This window comes from Scyliorhinus torazame, chromosome 29, assembly GCF_047496885.1.
Source record: "Scyliorhinus torazame isolate Kashiwa2021f chromosome 29, sScyTor2.1, whole genome shotgun sequence".
In the NCBI taxonomy this organism is placed as follows: domain Eukaryota; kingdom Metazoa; phylum Chordata; class Chondrichthyes; order Carcharhiniformes; family Scyliorhinidae; genus Scyliorhinus; species Scyliorhinus torazame.
The window spans coordinates 39123663-39141595 of record NC_092735.1 but is presented as its reverse complement, the minus strand read 5'-3'; the positions used below and the strand labels follow the sequence as shown (position 1 = coordinate 39141595).

At 51.5% G+C, this 17933-nt stretch overlaps 1 protein-coding gene across 8 annotated transcripts in view; it reads left to right on the top strand.

The window, feature by feature from the left end:
• LOC140404086 (CCR4-NOT transcription complex subunit 3-like) overlaps positions 1-17933 on the top strand; it is a 155736-nt gene that overhangs the window by 17020 nt on the left and 120783 nt on the right. For 6 of the 8 annotated variants that reach the window (XM_072492478.1, XM_072492477.1, XM_072492476.1 and 3 more), the window contains exon 2: positions 8634-8727. The exons of the other annotated variants lie outside the window; for them this stretch is intronic. The gene's annotated coding sequence lies outside the window, so the exon portion shown is untranslated. The remainder of the gene's footprint in view (positions 1-8633; positions 8728-17933) is intronic. 8 annotated transcript variants of the gene reach the window in all.

Sequence of the window (17933 nt, the reverse complement as noted above, 5' to 3'; positions counted from 1 at the left end):
CTGTGTCCGTGTAAAACACGTCACCTCGTGTAAAACGTCACCCCGTGTTCGTGTAAAACGCGTCACCCCGTGACCGTGTAAAACACGTCACCCAGTGTCCGTGTGACCCACGTCACCCGGTGTCCATGTAAAACACGTCACCCAGTGTCCGTGTAAAACACGTCACCCAGTGTCCGTGTGACCCACGTCACCCAGTGTCCATGTTAAACACGTCACCCTGTGTCCGTGTGACCCACGTCGCCCTATGTCCGTGTTAAACACGTCACCCAGTATCCGTTTAAAACACGTCACCCAGTGTCCGTGTGACCCACGTCACCCAGTGCCTGTGTAAAACACGTCACCCAGTGTCTGTAAAACACGTCACCCCGTGTCCGTGTAAAACACGTCACCCCGTGTCCGTGTAAAACACGTCACCCAGCGTCCATGTGACCCACGTCACCCAGTGTCCGTGTAAAACACGTCACCCCGTGTCCGTGTGACCCACGTCACCCTGTGTCCGTGTGACCCACGTCACCCAGTGTCCGTGTGACCCACGTCACCCTGTGTCCGTGTGACCCACGTCACCCAGTGTCCCTGTGACCCACGTCACCCAGTGTCTGTGTGACCCACGTCACCCAGTGTCTGTGTAAAACACGTTACCCAGTGTCCGTGTGACCCACGTCACCCAGTGTCCGTGTGACCCACGTCACCCTGTGTCCGTGTGACCCACGTCACCCAGTGTCCGTGTGACCCACGTCACCCTGTGTCCGTGTGACCCACGTCACCCAGTGTCCGTGTGACCCACGCCACCCTGTGTCCGTGTGACCCACGTCAACCTGTGTCCGTGTGACCCACGTCACCCAGTGTCCCTGTGACCCACGTGACCCAGTGTCTGTGTGACCCACGTCACCCAGTGTCTGTGTGACCCACGTCACCCAGTGTCTGTGTAAAACACGTCACTCAGTGTCTGTGTAAAACACGTTACCCAGTGTCCGTGTAACCCACGTCACCCAGTGTCTGTGTAAAACACGTTACCCAGTGTCCGTGTGACCCACGTCACCCTGTGTCCGTGTGACCCACGTCACCCAGTGTCCCTGTGACCCACGTCACCCAGTGTCCCTGTGACCCACGTCACCCAGTGTCTGTGTGACCCACGTCACCCAGTGTCTGTGTAAAACACGTTACCCAGTGTCCGTGTGACCCACGTCACCCAGTGTCCGTGTGACCCACGTCACCCAGTGTCTGTGTAAAACACGTCATCCAGTGTCCGTGTAAAACACGTCATCCCGTGTCCGTGTAAAACACGTCACCCCGTGTCCGTGTGACCCACGTCACCCAGTGTCCGTGTAAAACATGTCACCCAGTATCGGTGTAAAACACGTCACCCAGTGTCCGTGTGACCCACGTCACCCCGTGTCCGTGTAAAACGTCACCCCGTGTCCGTGTAAAACGTCACCCCGTGTTCGTGTAAAACGCGTTACCCCGTGACCGTGTAAAACGTCACCCAGTGTCCGTGTGACCCACGTCACCCAGTGTCCGTGTAAAACACGTCACCCCGTGTCCGTGTGACCCACGTCACCCTGTGTCCATGTGACCCACGTCACCCAGTGTCCGTGTGACCCACGTCACCCAGTGTCCTTGTTAAACACGTCACCCAGTGTCCGTGTTAAACACGTCACCCAGTATCCGTGTAAAACACGTCACCCAGTGTCCGTGTGACCCACGTCACCCAGTGCCTGTGTAAAACACGTCACCCAGTGTCTGTAAAACACGTCACCCCGTGTCCGTGTAAAACACGTCACCCCGTGTCCGTGTAAAACACGTCACCCAGTGTCCATTTGACCCACATCACCCAGTGTCCGTGTAAAACACGTCACCCAGTGTCCATGTGACCCACGTCACCCGGTATCCGTGTAAAACAAGTCACCCAGTGTCCATGTGACCCACGTCACCCAGTGTCCATGTGAAACACGTCACCCATTGTCCGTGTAAAACACGTCACCCAGTGTCCGTGTAAAACACGTCACCCAGTGTCCATGTTAAACACGTCACCCAGTGTCCGTGTGACCCACGTCACCCAGTGTCCGTGTGACCCACGTCACCCAGTGTCCATGTTAAACACGTCACCCAGTTTCCGTGTAAAACACGTCACCCAGTGTCCGTGTAAAACACGTCACCCAGTATCCGTGTAAAACAAGTCATCCAGTGTCCGTGTGACCCATGTCACCCAGTGTCCATGTTAAACACGTCACCCAGTGTCCGTGTGACCCACGTCACCTGTGTCCGTGTGACCCACGTCACCTGTGTCCGTGTGACCCACGTCACCCTGTGTCCGTGTAAAACACGTCACCCAGTGTCCATTTGACCCACGTCACCCAGTGTCCGTGTAAAACACGTCACCCAGTGTCCATGTGACCCACGTCACCCAGTGTCTGTGTAAAACACGACACCCAGTGTCCATGTGACCCACGTCACCCAGTGTCCGTGTGACCCACGTCACCCAGTGTCCGTGTGACCCACGTCACCCAGTGTCCGTGTAAAACACGTCACCCAGTATCCGTGTAAAACAAGTCATCCAGTGTCCGTGTGACCCATGTCACCCAGTGTCCATGTTAAACACGTCACCCAGTGTCCGTGTGACCCACGTCACCTGTGTCCGTGTGACCCACGTCACCCTGTGTCCGTGTAAAACACGTCACCCAGTGTCCGTGTGACCCACGTCACCCGGTGTCCATGTAAAACACGTCACCCAGTGTCCGTGCAAAACACGTCACCCAGTGTCCGTGTAAAACACGTCACACAGTGTCCGTGTGACCCACGTCACCCAGTGTCCGTATTAAACACGTCACCCAGTGTCCGTGTTAAACACTTCACCCAGTATCCGTTTAAAACACGTCACCCAGTGTCCGTGTGACCCACGTCACCCAGTGCCTGTGTAAAACACGTCACCCAGTGTCTGTAAAACACGTCACCCCGTGTCCGTGTAAAACACGTCACCCCGTGTCCGTGTAAAACACGTCACCCAGCGTCCATGTGACCCACGTCACCCAGTGTCCGTGTAAAACACGTCACCCAGTGTCCGTGTAAAACACGCCACCCAGTGTCCATGTGACCCACGTCACCCAGTGCCTGTGTAAAACACGACACCCAGTGTCCATGTGACCCACGTCACCCAGTGTCCATGTTAAACACATCACCCAGTGTCCGTGTAAAACAAGTCACCCAGTGTCCATGTGACCCACGTCACCCAGTGTCCATGTGAAACACGTCACCCATTGTCCGTGTAAAACACGTCACCCAGTGTCTGTGTAAAACACGTCACCCAGTGTCCATGTGACCCACATCACCCAGTTTCCATGTAAAACACGTCACCCAGTGTCCGTGTGACCCACGTCACCCAGTGTCCGTGTGACCCACGTCACCCAATGTCCGTGTGACCCCCGTCACCCAGTGCCCGTGTGACCCACGTCGCCCTGTGTCCGTGTGACCCACGTCACCCAGTGCCCCTGTGACCCACGTCACCCAGTGTCTGTGCGACCCACGTCACCCAGTGTCTGTAAAACGCGTTACCCAGTGTCCGTGTGACCCACGTCACCCAGTGTCCGTGTGACCCACGTCACCCAGTGTCTGTGTAAAACACGCCACCCAGTGTCCATGTGACCCACGTCACCCAGTGCCTGTGTAAAACACGACACCCAGTGTCCATGTGACCCACGTCACCCAGTGTCCATGTTAAACACATCACCCAGTGTCCGTGTAAAACAAGTCACCCAGTGTCCATGTGACCCACGTCACCCAGTGTCCATGTGAAACACGTCACCTAGTGTCTGTGTAAAACACGTCACCCAGTGTCCATGTGACCCACATCACCCAGTGTCCATGTTAAACACGTCACCCAGTGTCCGTGTGACCCACGTCACCCAGTGTCCGTGTGACCCACGTCACCCAGTGTCCGTGTGACCCCCGTCACCCAGTGTCCCTGTGACCCACGTCACCCAATGTCCATGTTAAACACGTCACCCAGTGTCCGTGTCAAACACGTCACCCAGTGTCCGTGTCAAACACGTCACCCAGTATCCGTGTAAAACAAGTCATCCAGTGTCCGTGTGACCCACGTCACCCAGTGTCCATGTTAAACACGTCACCCTGTGTCCGTGTGACCCACGTCGCCCTATGTCCGTGTGACCCACGTCACCCAGTGTCCCTGTGACCCACGTCACCCAGTGTCTGTGCGACCCACGTCACCCAGTGTCTGTGTAAAACATGTTACCCAGTGTCCGTGTGACCCACGTCACCCAGTGTCCGTGTGACCCACGTCACCCAGTGTCTGTGTAAAACACGTCACCCAGTGTCCGTGTAAAACACGTCACCCAGTATCCGTGTAAAACACGTCACCCAGTGTCAGTGTGACCCACGTCACCCAGTGTCCGTGTAAAACTCGTCACCCCATGTCCGTGTAAAACGTCACCCCGTGTTCGCGTAAAACGCGTCACCCCGTGACCGTGTAAAACACGTCACCCAGTGTCCGTGTGACCCACGTCACCCACTGTCCGTGTAAAACACGTCACCCAGTGTCGTGTAAAACACGTCACCCAGTATCCGTGTAAAACACGTCACACAGTGTCCGTGTAAAACACGCCACCCAGTGTCTGTGTAAAACACGACACCCAGTGTCCATGTGACCAACGTCACCCAGTGTTCATGTTAAACACATCACCCATTGTCCGTGTAAAACACGTCACCCAGTGTCCGTGTAAAACACGTCACCCAGTATCCGTGTAAAACAAGTCACCCAGTGTCCATGTGACCCACGTCACCCACTGTCCATGTGAAACACGTCACCCATTGTCCGTGTAAAACACGTCACCCAGTTTCCGTGTGACCCACGTCACCCAGTGTCCATGTTAAACACGTCACCCAGTGTCCGTGTGACCCACGTCACCCAGTGCCCATGTGACCCCCGTCACCCAGTGTCCGTGTGACCCACGTCACCCAGTGTCCATGTTAAACACGTCACCCAGTGTCCGTGTAAAACACGTCACCCAGTGTCCGTGTCAAACACGTCATCCAGTATCCGTGTAAAACAAGTCATCCAGTGTCCGTGTGACCCACGTCACCCTGTGTCCGTGTGACCCACGTCACCCTGTGTCCGTGTGACCCACGTCACCCTGTGTCCGTGTGACCCACGTCACCCTGTGTCCGTGTGACCCACGTCACCCAGTGTCCCTGTGACCCACGTCACCCAGTGTCTGTGCGACCCACGTCACCCAGTGTCTGTGTAAAACACGTTACCCAGTGTCCGTGTGACCTACGTCACCCAGTGTCCGTGTGACCCACGTCACCCAGTGTCCGTGTAAAACACGTCATCCAGTGTCCGTGTAAAACACGTCACCCCGTGTCCGTGTGACCCACTTCACCCAGTGTCCGTGTTAAACGTCACCCCGTGTTCGTGTAAAACGCGTCGCCCCGTGACCGTGTAAAACACGTCACCCAGTGTCCGTGTGACCCACGTCACCCAGTGTCCGTGTAAAACACGTCACCCAGTGTCCGTGTAAAACACGTCACACAGTGTCCGTGTAAAACACGTCACCCTGTGTCCATGTGACCCACGTCACCCAGTGTCCGTGTGACCCACGTCACCCAGTGCCTGTGTAAAACACGTCACCCAGTGTCTGTAAAACACGTCACCCCGTGTCCGTGTAAAACACGTCACCCCTTGTCCGTGTAAAACACGTCACCCAGTGTCCATGTGACCCACGTCACCCAGTGTCCGTGTAAAACACGTCACCCAGTGTCCGTGTAAAACACGTCACCCAGTGTCCGTGTAAAACACGTCACCCAGTGTCCATGTGACCCACATCACCCAGTGTCTGTGTAAAACACGACACCCAGTGCCCATGTGGCCCACGTCACCCAGTGTCTGTGTAAAACACGACACCCAGTGTCCATGTGACCCACGTCACCCAGTGTCCGTGTGACCCACGTCACCCAGTGTCCATGTCAAACACGTCACCCATTGTCCGTGTAAAACACGTCACCCAGTGTCCGTGTAAAACACGTCACCCAGTACCCGTGTAAAACAAGTCACCCAGTGTCCATGTGACCCACATCACCCAGTGTCCATGTTAAACACGTCACCCTGTGTCCGTGTGACCCACGTCACCCAGTGTCTGTGTGACCCACGTCACCCAGTGTCCATGTTAAACACGTCACCCAGTGTCCGTGTAAAACACGTCACCCAGTGTCCGTGTAAAACACGTCACCCAGTATCCGTGTAAAACAAGTCATCCAGTGTCCGTGTGACCCACGTCACCCAGTGTCCTTGTGACCCACGTCATCCAATGTCTTAAGTAACCCGCTTCTCCCAGTGTGTATGTAAACCGCGCCACCCAGTGTCAATGCAACGCTTGTCACGCAATGTCTGTGTGACCCTCATAATGCAGTGTCTATGTGACCCGCATCACCCAGTGTCTATGGAGGCCGCCCTGCCCAGTGTCAATGCAACACTTGCCATGCGATGTCCGTGTGACCCATGTCGTGCAGTGTCCGTGTGACTCACGTCGTTCAGTGTCTCGCTGTGCCTGTGTGGTGGAGACACTGGTAACTCAGCGTGCCCAGTTGTCTGTGTCACCTGGTGCCTCTGTGGCACCCGGTGCCTGTGTCACCCGGCGCCTGTGTCAACCGGCGCCTGTGTCAACCGGCGCCTGTGTCAACCGGCGCCTGTGTCAACCGGCGCCTGTGTCAACCGGCGCCTGTGTCACCCGGCGCCTGTGTCACCCGGCGCCTGTGTCACCCGGTGCCTGTGTCACCCGGTGCCCGTGTCACCCGGTCTGTGTCACCCGGTGCCTGTGTCACCCGGTGCCTGTGTCACCCGGTGCCTGTGTCACCCGGTGCCCGTGTCACCCGGTGTCTGTGTAACCCGCGTGACCTGGTGTCCGTCTAACCGTGTCACCCGCTGAATGTATAACCCGTGTCACTCGCTGTCCTTCTAACTCGTGTCACCCGGTGTCTGTGTCACTTGGTGCCTGTGTCACCCGCCGTCCGTGTCACCCGCCGTCCGTGTCACCCGCCGTCCGTGTCACCCGCCGTCCGTGTCACCCGCCGTCCGTGTCACCCGCCGTCCGTGTCACCCGCCGTCCGTGTCACCCGCCGTCCGTGTCACCCGCCGTCCGTGTAACCCATGTCACCTGGTGTCCATGTCACCCGGCGTCCGTGTAACCAGGTGTCCGTGTCACCCGGCGTCCGTGTAACCAGGTGTCCGTGTCACCCGCTGTCCGTGTCACCCAGTGTCCGTGTAACCCATGTCACCTGGTGTCCGTGTAACCAGGTGTCCCTGTCTCCCTGTGTCAATGTAACCCGCGTGACCTGGTGTCAGTGTAACTGCTTCATCCGGTGTCTGTGTGACCCATGTCACCCGGTGTCTGTGTGACCCGCATCCACCTCGTATCCGTGTGACTCGCGCCCACCCCATTCTGACTCACTCTGCAGATCACTTTAATGGGAGGCCAAAGATAATTGGAATCTTGCTGAGAAATCCCTTTACAAATGTGAAACATAGAGCGGTGCGGCGGCTCAGTGGTTAGCGCTGCTGCCTCACGGCGCCGAGGACCCGGGTTCCATTCGTGTGGAGTTTGCACATTCTCCCCGTGTCAGCGTGGGTTTCGCCCCCACAACCCAAAGATGTGCAGGGTCAGTGAATTGGCCACACTAAATTGCCCCTTAATTGGAAAAAAATAATTGGGTACTCTAAATTTTAAAAAATACAAATGTTAAATTTCTGTTTCACTTGAAAATTCATTGGAAAATTTCCCTACAATCAGAAATATTTTAAAATTATATTTCTATTTCTTTTTCATCAATTCTCTGTGCAGGATAGTGATGCTTGTCCAGTTCAGAATGATTGAATGCTGAGTAATATTCCATACTTTCAATTCCAAACAATGGGAAATGGGATTTTGTTCAGTGGGTTGTGTTGTATCCAGGTTGAATGAATAGGAAAGGATTGATCCATTAAAAATCCAGTTTTTACTGTTTGTTTCTTTTGGGATTCAGTGGAAATGTTTTGATCAGTATTTGATGAGTCTCAGGATCTAGGAACATAATCGATCTGCTGTAATTGTGAACAGGACCAAATGGGTGTGAATGAGTGTGTGTGATGTACCAGATTTGACTGGGAAATATACACTAGGATTGGCAGAGCTTTTGTGATATTTTGGCACTGACAGCATGTTTGTATGGTATATGTGAATTGACAATGTGCTGTGTGGTATACCAGGATTAATAGCATCAGTGCATATGTAGAATGTATGTGTGTGTTGCCTGTGGTATACCTGGATTGACTATGTATTATACCTTAATTGACCGTATCTTTGTGTGTGCACTTTGAGTGCGTGTGCATTGAGTTTGTGTGTGGTATACTTGAATTGACAGTTTGTGCGTGCTGTGTGCGTGTGCATGCGGTGTGCGTGTGCATGGTAGTATTATTGTTATACCTGGATTTACCATATGTGTGTAACTATTTTTCCACACCCCCGCTTATATGTTTGACTGTTTTAAAAATGTTTTAATATTGACAAGGAATCATTTTCACTGAGACTAAAAGTTGTTTTGTATGTTTTATCAGTTTATTCTAAACACTGTTCATTGTAACACAGCTGAACAGGAAGCAGGAAACTCCAGGGCAAGTGGATCTCAGTGTGGGGACGGGGACGTGAGTACGCACTGTTAGTCCAGGTGTCCAACACGCAGGTACGCTGTCAATCCAGGTATATCACTCACGCACTGTTAGTCCAGGTGTTCAACACACACGTATGCTGTCAATCCAGGTATACACTCATTCACTGTTAGTTCAGGTGTTCAACACACATGTATGCTGTCAATCCAGGTAGACACTCATTTACTGTTAGTCCGGGTGTTCCACATACACGTACGCTGTCAATCCAGATATACCCCACTCACAAACTGTCAGTGGTATACCACTGTCAGCCCAGGTGTTCAGTACATACGAATGCTGTCAATCCAGGTATACAACTCACACACTGTCAGTCCAGGTGTTCAACACACACGTACGCTGTCAATCCAGGTATACTGCACTCGCACACTGTCAGTCATGGTTTCATTCCTTTGAGACTTTTTAGTGGTTTGATGGAACTGAGTAGTTTGCTCAGCGCTTCAGAGGGTGTTTAAGAGTGAAACACATTGCTGTGGGTCTGGAGTCACATGTAGGCCAGACCGGGTAAGGACGGCAGAGTTCCTTCCCTAAAGGACATTAGTGAACCAGATGGGTTTTAAAACAATCGACAATGGTCATCATTAGACTTTTAATTTCAGATTTTTCTTATTGAACCACCTGCCGTGTTGGGATTGAAACCAACATTACCAGAGCATTACCCTGGGATTGCTAGTCCACTGACAATTCTACTGTGTATCGCCTCCCCATGTTGTGGTTATGGGGAGGAGGGGTCGGTTTGTGGGGAGAGAGTCTGCTCATGGGTAGACCCATTTTTCTGCTTTTTCTGCAGATCATAAGTCTTTGTTGTCAGAAGTTGCAGACAGGAAGAATCCTGGAAGTTGCATTTGTTAACAGAAAGGCTTCCTCTGGAGCTAAGGTGGAGCCATGAACTCTCACAACCCTGCTGTGCAATAGAGGCATAGCCAATCTGTGAAAAACTGCAGTTCAGTCTGACTTCCAACAGGCGGCTGTTTTGTTGATGGGAGACCAATAGAAAGAGCATTGTTGGTGCATCGCACTCGTGAAGCATTCACTTTGAAATAGATGTTTGCTTTTGCACATGCGAGCTCTGTAATCAGCACAATGCAGAGAATCGCCTTGAGCAATGGAGCAGCTGCTTTGTCTGGGAGAAAGATTGCATAAGCCAAGCTTGCTACATAAACATTCAGCAATTTTTTACCATTTGCCCTTTCAATTGGAAATCGTTCAAATGGCCAACATTATTGTGAAGACTTGGAGAATATACTTTTTTGTTGCAAAAATCTACTTTGTTCATAAAATATCTAAAAGAACATTACAGAACATTTCAAATAGCCATCACAGAGAGTGCAACGATATTAAGATTTTCTACATAGGTGGGTGAGGACAGGGATGGGTTATTCGTGCGTTGTTTCCATGGTTAAATAGTTGGACAACTCTGGGAAACAGGGGAGACTGATTAGTTACTGGGTGCTTGGCAGCAGCCACAGAACCAGACCAGGTTTGGGAGAGCGAGGGAGGTTGAAATGAGGAAACTGAGGTGCAAATGGGCCAGGTCGCAGAGACATTGCTGTGTGTTTAGTCGGATTTTAGTGGCCATCATCAATGAGGAATTAAAGGAGATCTGAAAGAAAATGTGCAGATGGTGATTTGGAGCCCTGTTTGCTGCAAACCTGTTCAGAGTCCAGTATTTTTGAAGTGAATTAATGCCGTTTTTCTAAAGGAGATTTAGACGGGATGGTTTGTTTTGAGGAAAAGACTGGCACCTACTTCACGAACAAAGGCCTTTTCCTGTGTTGTAACATTCAATTATTATATGATGTGTGTAACTGGATCCCAGCTACAACGTGTACTTAATCAGATGCTGATGTTAGTGGGTGTGCAACCATACATGTATGACCAGACTCTCTAACATTGCTGTGTTTAACTGAATTCTGCTGATCTGTTTAACTGGATTCCACGCTAGCCTAATTAAGATAATTCATATAACCCATAAGAAAAGCTGATGATTGCAAAACAGATAACAGTGCAAAGGCAGCCATAAATATAGGCTCACGATGAAGATTACAGATGTGCAGCTGAATAACTCTCTTTCCATCTGTATGGTGTGGGGCCTCTACAGGTGTTTTGGAGATTGCAAAAAAACAAAAGTGGCATGTAAATGCAGACTGAGATTTCTGCTCCAACTGCAGGCATAGTCAGTGACTCCTCACTGAGCTAAAGCTCGTTCACCCATCATGGGCAGTGCCAGATCTAGAAATTTCAGACAGTCAGCATGAGTGTTGATGAAATTAACTGTCTCATTTGCTGGCATTTCTCCTCCCCCAGCCATAGAGAATATTCTGTTGATGCAGTTTGCAGCACATTTTGGTGAACTTACATACATGCTTTAACATTAGAGCAAGCAGTGTTTACTAAAACCCGTGTGCAATGCAATGGGAAAGGTTTTGCACAATCTTACTTTCAATTACACAGTGGGCTTGAACAACAAAGAACAAAGAAATGTACAGCACAGGAACAGGCCCTTCGGCCCTCCAAGCCCGTGCCGACCATACTGCCCGACTAAACTACAATCTTCTACACTTCCTGGGTCCGTATCCTTCTATTCCCATCCTATTCATATATTTGTCAAGATGCCCCTTAAATGTCCCTATCGTCCCTGCCTCCACTACCTCCTCCGGTAGTGAGTTCCAGGCACCCACTACCCTCTGCGTAAAAAACTTGCCTCGTACATCTACTCTAAACTTTGCCCCTCTCACCTTAAACCTATGCCCCCTAGTAATTGACCCCTCTACCCTGGGGAAAAGCCTCTGACTATCCACTCTGTCTATGCCCCTCATAATTTTGTATACCTCTATCAGGTCGCCCCTCAACCTCCTTCGTTCCAGTGAGAACAAACCGAGTTTATTCAATCGCTCCTCATAGCTTATGCCCTCCATACCAGGCAACATTCTGGTAAATCTCTTCTGCACCCTCTCTAAAGCCTCCACATCCTTCTGGTAGTGTGGCGACCAGAATTGAACACTATACTCCAAGTGTGGCCTAACTAAGGTTCTATACAGCTGCAACATGACTTGCCAATTCTTATACTCAATGCCCCGGCCAATGAAGGCAAGCATGCCGTATGCCTTCTTGACTACCTTCTCCACCTGTGTAGCCCCTTTCAGTGATCTGTGGACCTGTACTCCTAGATCTCTTTGACTTTCAATACTCTTGAGGGTTCTACCATTCACTGTATATTCCCTACCTGCATTAGCCCTTCCAAAATGCATTACCTCACATTTGTCCAGGTTAAACTCCATCTGCCATCTCTCCGCCCAAGTCTCCAGACAATCTAAATCCTGCTGTATCCTCAGACAGTCCTCATCGCTATCCGCAATTCCACCAACCTTTGTGTCGTCTGCAAACTTACTAATCAGACCAGTTACATTTTCCTCCAAATCATTTATATATACTACAAAGAGCAAAGGTCCCAGCACTGATCCCTGTGGAACACCACTGGTCACAGCCCTCCAATTAGAAAAGCATCCCTCCATTGCTACCCTCTGCCTTCTATGGCCTAGCCAGTTCTGTATCCACCTTGCCAGTTCACCCCTGATCCCGTGTGACTTCACCTTTTGTACCAGTCTACCATGAGGGACCTTGTCAAAGGCCTTACTGAAGTCCATATAGACAACATCTACTGCCCTACCTGCATCAATCATCTTAGTGACCTCCTCGAAAAACTCTATCAAGTTAGTGAGACACGACCTCCCCTTCACAAAACCGTGCTGCCTCTCACTAATACGTCCATTTGCTTCCAAATGGGAGTAGATCCTGTCTCGAAGAATTCTCTCCAGTAATTTCCCTACCACTGAAGTAAGGCTCACCGGCCTGTAGTTCCCGGGATTATCCCTGCCACCCTTCTTAAACAGAGGAACAACATTGGCTATTCTCCAGTCCTCCGGGACATCCCCTGAAGACAGCGAGGATCCAAAGATTTCTGTCAAGGCCTCAGCAATTTCCTCTCCAGCCTCCTTCAGTATTCTGGGGTAGATCCCATCCGGCCCTGGGGACTTATCTACCTTAATATTTTTTAAGACACCCAACACCTCGTCTTTTTGGATCACAATGTGACCCAGGCTATCTACACCCCCTTCTCCAGACTCAACATCTACCAATTCCTTCTCTTTGGTGAATATTGATGCAAAGTATTCATTTAGTACCTCGCCCATTTCCTCTGGCTCCACACATAGATTCCCTTGCCTATCCTTCAGTGGGCCAACCCTTTCCCTGGCTACCCTCTTACTTTTTATGTAAGTGTAAAAAGCCTTGGGATTTTCCTTAACCCTATTTGCCAATGCCTTTTCATGACCCCTTCTAGCCCTCCTGACTCCTTGCTTAAGTTCCTTCCTACTTTCCTTATATGCCACACAGGCTTCGTCTGTTCCCAGCCTTTTAGCCCTGACAAATGCCTCCTTTTTCTTTTTGACGAGGCCTACAATATCACTCGTCATCCAAGGTTCCCGAAAATTGCCGTATTTATCTTTCTTCCTCACAGGAACATGCCTGTCCTGTATTCCTTTCAACTGACACTTGAAAGCCTCCCACATGTCAGATGTTGATTTGCCCTCAAACATCCGCCCCCAATCTATGTTCTTCAGTTCCCGCCTAATATTGTTATAATTAGCCTTCCCCCAATTTAGCACATTCATCCTCGGACCACTCTTATCCTTGTCCACCAGTACTTTAAAACTTACTGAATTGTGGTCACTGTTACCGAAATGCTCCCCTACTGAAACATCTACCACCTGGCCGGGCTCATTCCCCAATACCAGGTCCAGTACCGCCCCTTCCCTAGTTGGACTGTTTACATATTGTTTTAAGAAGCCCTCCTGGATGCTCCTTACAAACTCTGCCCCGTCTAAGCCCCTGGCACTAAGTGAGTCCCAGTCAATATTGGGGAAGTTGAAGTCTCCCATCACCACAACCCTGTTGTTTTTACTCTTTTCCAAAATCTGTCTACCTATCTGCTCCTCTATCTCCCGCTGGCTGTTGGGAGGCCTGTAGTATACCCCCAACATTGTGACTGCACCCTTCTTATTCCTGATCTCTACCCATATAGCCTCACTGCCCTCTGAGGTGTCCTCTCGCTGTATAGCTGTGATACTCTCCTGAACAAGTAGCGCAACTCCGCCTCCCCTTTTACATCCCCCTCTATCCCGCCTGAAACATCTAAATCCTGGAACGTTTAGCTGCCAATCCTGCCCTTCCCTCAACCAGGTCTCTGTAATGGCAACAACATCATAGTTCCAAGTAGTAATCCAAGCTCTAAGTTCATCTGCCTTACCCGTAATGCTCCTTGCATTAAAACATATGCACTTCAGGCCACCAGACCCGCTGTGTTCAGCAACTTCTCCCAGTCTGCGCTGCCTCAGAGCCACACTGTCCCTATTCCCTAGTTCTCCCTCAATGCTCTCACCTTCTGACCTATTGCTCCCGTGCCCACCCCCCTGCCATACTAGTTTAAACCCTCCCGTGTGACACTAGCAAACCTCGCGGCCAGGATATTTATGCCTCTCCGGTTTAGATGCAACCCGTCCATCTTATACAGGTCACACCTGCCCCGGAAGAGCTCCCAGTGGTCCAGATAACAGAAACCCTCCCTCCTACACCAGCTGTTTAGCCACGTGTTTGTCTGCTCTATCTTCCTATTTCTAGCCTCACTGGCACGTGGCACAGGGAGTAATCCCGAGATTACAACCCTCGAGGTCCTGTCTTTTAACTTTCTGCCTAGCTCCCTGAACTCCTGCTGCAGGACCTCATGCCCCTTCCTGCCTATGTCGTTAGTACCAATATGTACAACGACCTCTGCCTGTTTGCCCTCCCCCTTCAGGATTCCCTCTACCCGTTCGGAGACATCCTGGACCCTGGCACCAGGGAGGCAACATACCATCCTGGAGTCTCTTTCACGTCCACAGAAGCGCCTATCTGTGCCCCTGACTATAGAGTCCCCTATAACTATTACTCTTCTGCGCTTTGACCCTCCCTTCTGAACATCAGAGCCAGCCGTGGTGCCACTGCTCTGGCTGCTGCTGTTTTCCCCTGATAGGCTATCCCCCCCGACAGTATCCAAAGGGGTATATCTGTTCGAGAGGGGGACAACCACAGGGGATTCCTGCACTGACTGCCTGCCCTTTCTGGTGGTCACCCATTTCTCTGCCTGCACCTTGGGTGTGACCACACTTACATAACTGCGATCTATGACGCTTTCCGCCACCTGCATGCTCCTAAGTGCATCCAATTGCTGCTCCAACCGAACCATGCGGTCTGTGAGGAGCTGCAGTTGGGTGCACTTTCTGCAGATGAAGCCATCCGGGACACTGGAAGCCTCCCGGACTTGCCACATCTCACAGTCAGAGCACAGCACCCCTCTAACTGACATTGCGTCAATTAATTAAAATTAAAATTTGTCTTTTTTTTTTTTAATACTTTTTTTAAATTTCAAAGTTACTGTCAACTATCTGTTTCCTAGCACTAGATTTCTAATAGAAATGCGATAGCTAACTATAATATTCTCCGATCTCTGGCTTAGATATCCTCTAAATTATAATTAAGTTATTATGTTTAATTAGATCCCAAATACTCAAAATTTAGGTTAGAATCCCAACCAGCCACTCAGGTCACAGCTTTTCTGTGATGTCACTTCAGTTTCCCCCCGACACACACAATTTGAAAAACAGGTATAAAAGTAAAAATCACTTGCTTACCTTCTGAGATGTTCTCAGGTTCCCTCGCTGACAGAGACTGCTCCTCCACCTCCAATCCTTGACCTGCACAATGCTAATAATATAATAATATAATATGGCACTTACCTTACACCAATGGGTCTTATTATTAGGTTAGAGGAGGAGGGCGGGTGGGAGACACTACACGTGTAGTGTCTCGGGTTTCCTCTCCACCAGAATTTGTTGGGGGGGGGGGGGCGGGGGGGCACTTGCCAGAGGTCGAACTTCCGGTTCCCGCCGAAATCCAAAGGGCTGCTCCTGTAAAGGTAAGTGCTTTTAAACTAACTACTCACCTCCCAGAAGGCCCCTGCGCACCGCTGCCGCCGAAATCCAAAGGGCTGCTCCTGCAAAGGTAAGTGCTTTTAAATTCACTACTCACCTCCAAGAAGGCCCCTGCGCACCGCTGCCGCCGAAATCCAAAGGGCTGCTCCTGCAAAGGTAAGTGCTTTTAAACTAACTACTCACCTCCCAGAAGGCCCCTGCGCACCGCTGCCGCCGAAATCCAAAGGGCTGCTCCTGCAAAGGTAAGTGCTTTTAAATTCACTACTCACCTCCAAGAAGGCCCCTGCGCACCGCTGCCGCCGAAATCCAAAGGGCTGCTCCTGCAAAGGTAAGTGCTTTTAAACTAACTACTCACCTCCCAGAAGGCCCCTGCGCACCGCTGCCGCCGAAATCCAAAGGGCTGCTCCTGCAAAGGTAAGTGCTTTTAAATTCACTACTCACCTCCAAGAAGGCCCCTGCGCACCGCTGCCGCCGAAATCCAAAGGGCTGCTCCTGCAAAGGTAAGTGCTTTTAAACTAACTACTCACCTCCCAGAAGGCCCCTGCGCACCGCTGCCGCCGAAATCCAAAGGGCTGCTCCTGCAAAGGTAAGTGCTTTTAAATTCACTACTCACCTCCAAGAAGGCCCCTGCGCACCGCTGCCGCCGAAATCCAAAGGGCTGCTCCTGTAAAGGTAAGTGCTTTTAAACTAACTACTCACCTCCCAGAAGGCCCCTGCGCACCGCTGCCGCCGAAATCCAAAGGGCTGCTCCTGCAAAGGTAAGTGCTTTTAAATTCACTACTCACCTCCAAGAAGGCCCCTGCGCACCGCTGCCGCCGAAATCCAAAGGGCTGCTCCTGCAAAGGTAAGTGCTTTTAAACTAACTACTCACCTCCCAGAAGGCCCCTGCGCACCGCTGCCGCCGAAATCCAAAGGGCTGCTCCTGCAAAGGTAAGTGCTTTTAAATTCACTACTCACCTCCAAGAAGGCCCCTGCGCACCGCTGCCGCCGAAATCCAAAGGGCTGCTCCTGCAAAGGTAAGTGCTTTTAAACTAACTACTCACCTCCCAGAAGGCCCCTGCGCACCGCTGCCGCCGAAATCCAAAGGGCTGCTCCTGCAAAGGTAAGTGCTTTTAAATTCACTACTCACCTCCAAGAAGGCCCCTGCGCACCGCTGCCGCCGAAATCCATCCATCAACCGGGCGGGTTTCACACCCAGACCACAGGTCAGACTGCTTTGTTAACAGAGGAAGTGAAAGTGCAGACTTGTAGTTGGAGTGTGTATGTACCATGTCACACATGCTGACGTAAGTTATGTTAACTTGCTGCCATACGTTTTGGAATTATAGCAGGTTAACAATCTTGTTTTAGGGCCTGATAATGGGGGGAGACTTTTAACACTGTGTTGGATCCGGCACTTGATCGCTCCAGGTCTAGGACGGGTAGGAAGCCGGCGGCGGCTAGAGTGTTGAGGGGATTTATAGACCAAATGGGAGGGGTGGACTCTTGGAGATTTGCAAGGCCGGGGGCTAGGGAATTTTCATTCTTCTCACATGTCCATAAGGCTTATTCTTGAATCGACTTTTTCATTTTGAGTAGGGCGCTGATAGCGAGAGTAGAGGACCACGCCCCGCATTGGGTGGACTTGGAGATGGGGCAGGAGAGGGACCAGCGCCCGCTGTGGCGCTTGGAGGTGGGGCTGTTGGCAGACGAGGAGGTGAGCGAGCGGGTCCGAGGAAGTATAGAGAGGTACTTGGAGACCAACGACAACGGGGAGGTCCGAGTGGGGATGGTATGGGAGACACTGAAGGTGGTGGTGAGGGGAGAGCTGATCTCCATTAGGGCCCACAAGGAGCGGGGGGGGGAGGGAGAGGCTGGTGGGGGAGATGGTGAGGGTAGACAGGAGGTATGTGGAAGAGCCTGAGGAAGGATTGTTGAGGAAGAGGCGCAGCCTCCAGGCCGAATTCGACCTGGTGACCACCAGGAAGGCGGAGGTGCAGTGGAGGAAGGCCCAGGGGGCGGTCTACGAGTATGGGGAAAAGGCAGGCCGGATGCTGGCGCATCAGCTTCGGATGCGGGACGCAGCTAGGGAGATCGGGGGAGTTAAGGACAGGGGAGGGAGCGTGGTGCGGAGTGGGGTTGGCATCAATGGGGTCTTCAGGGACTTCTACGAGGAATTGTACCGATCCGAGCCCCCACGGGAGGAGGGAGGGATG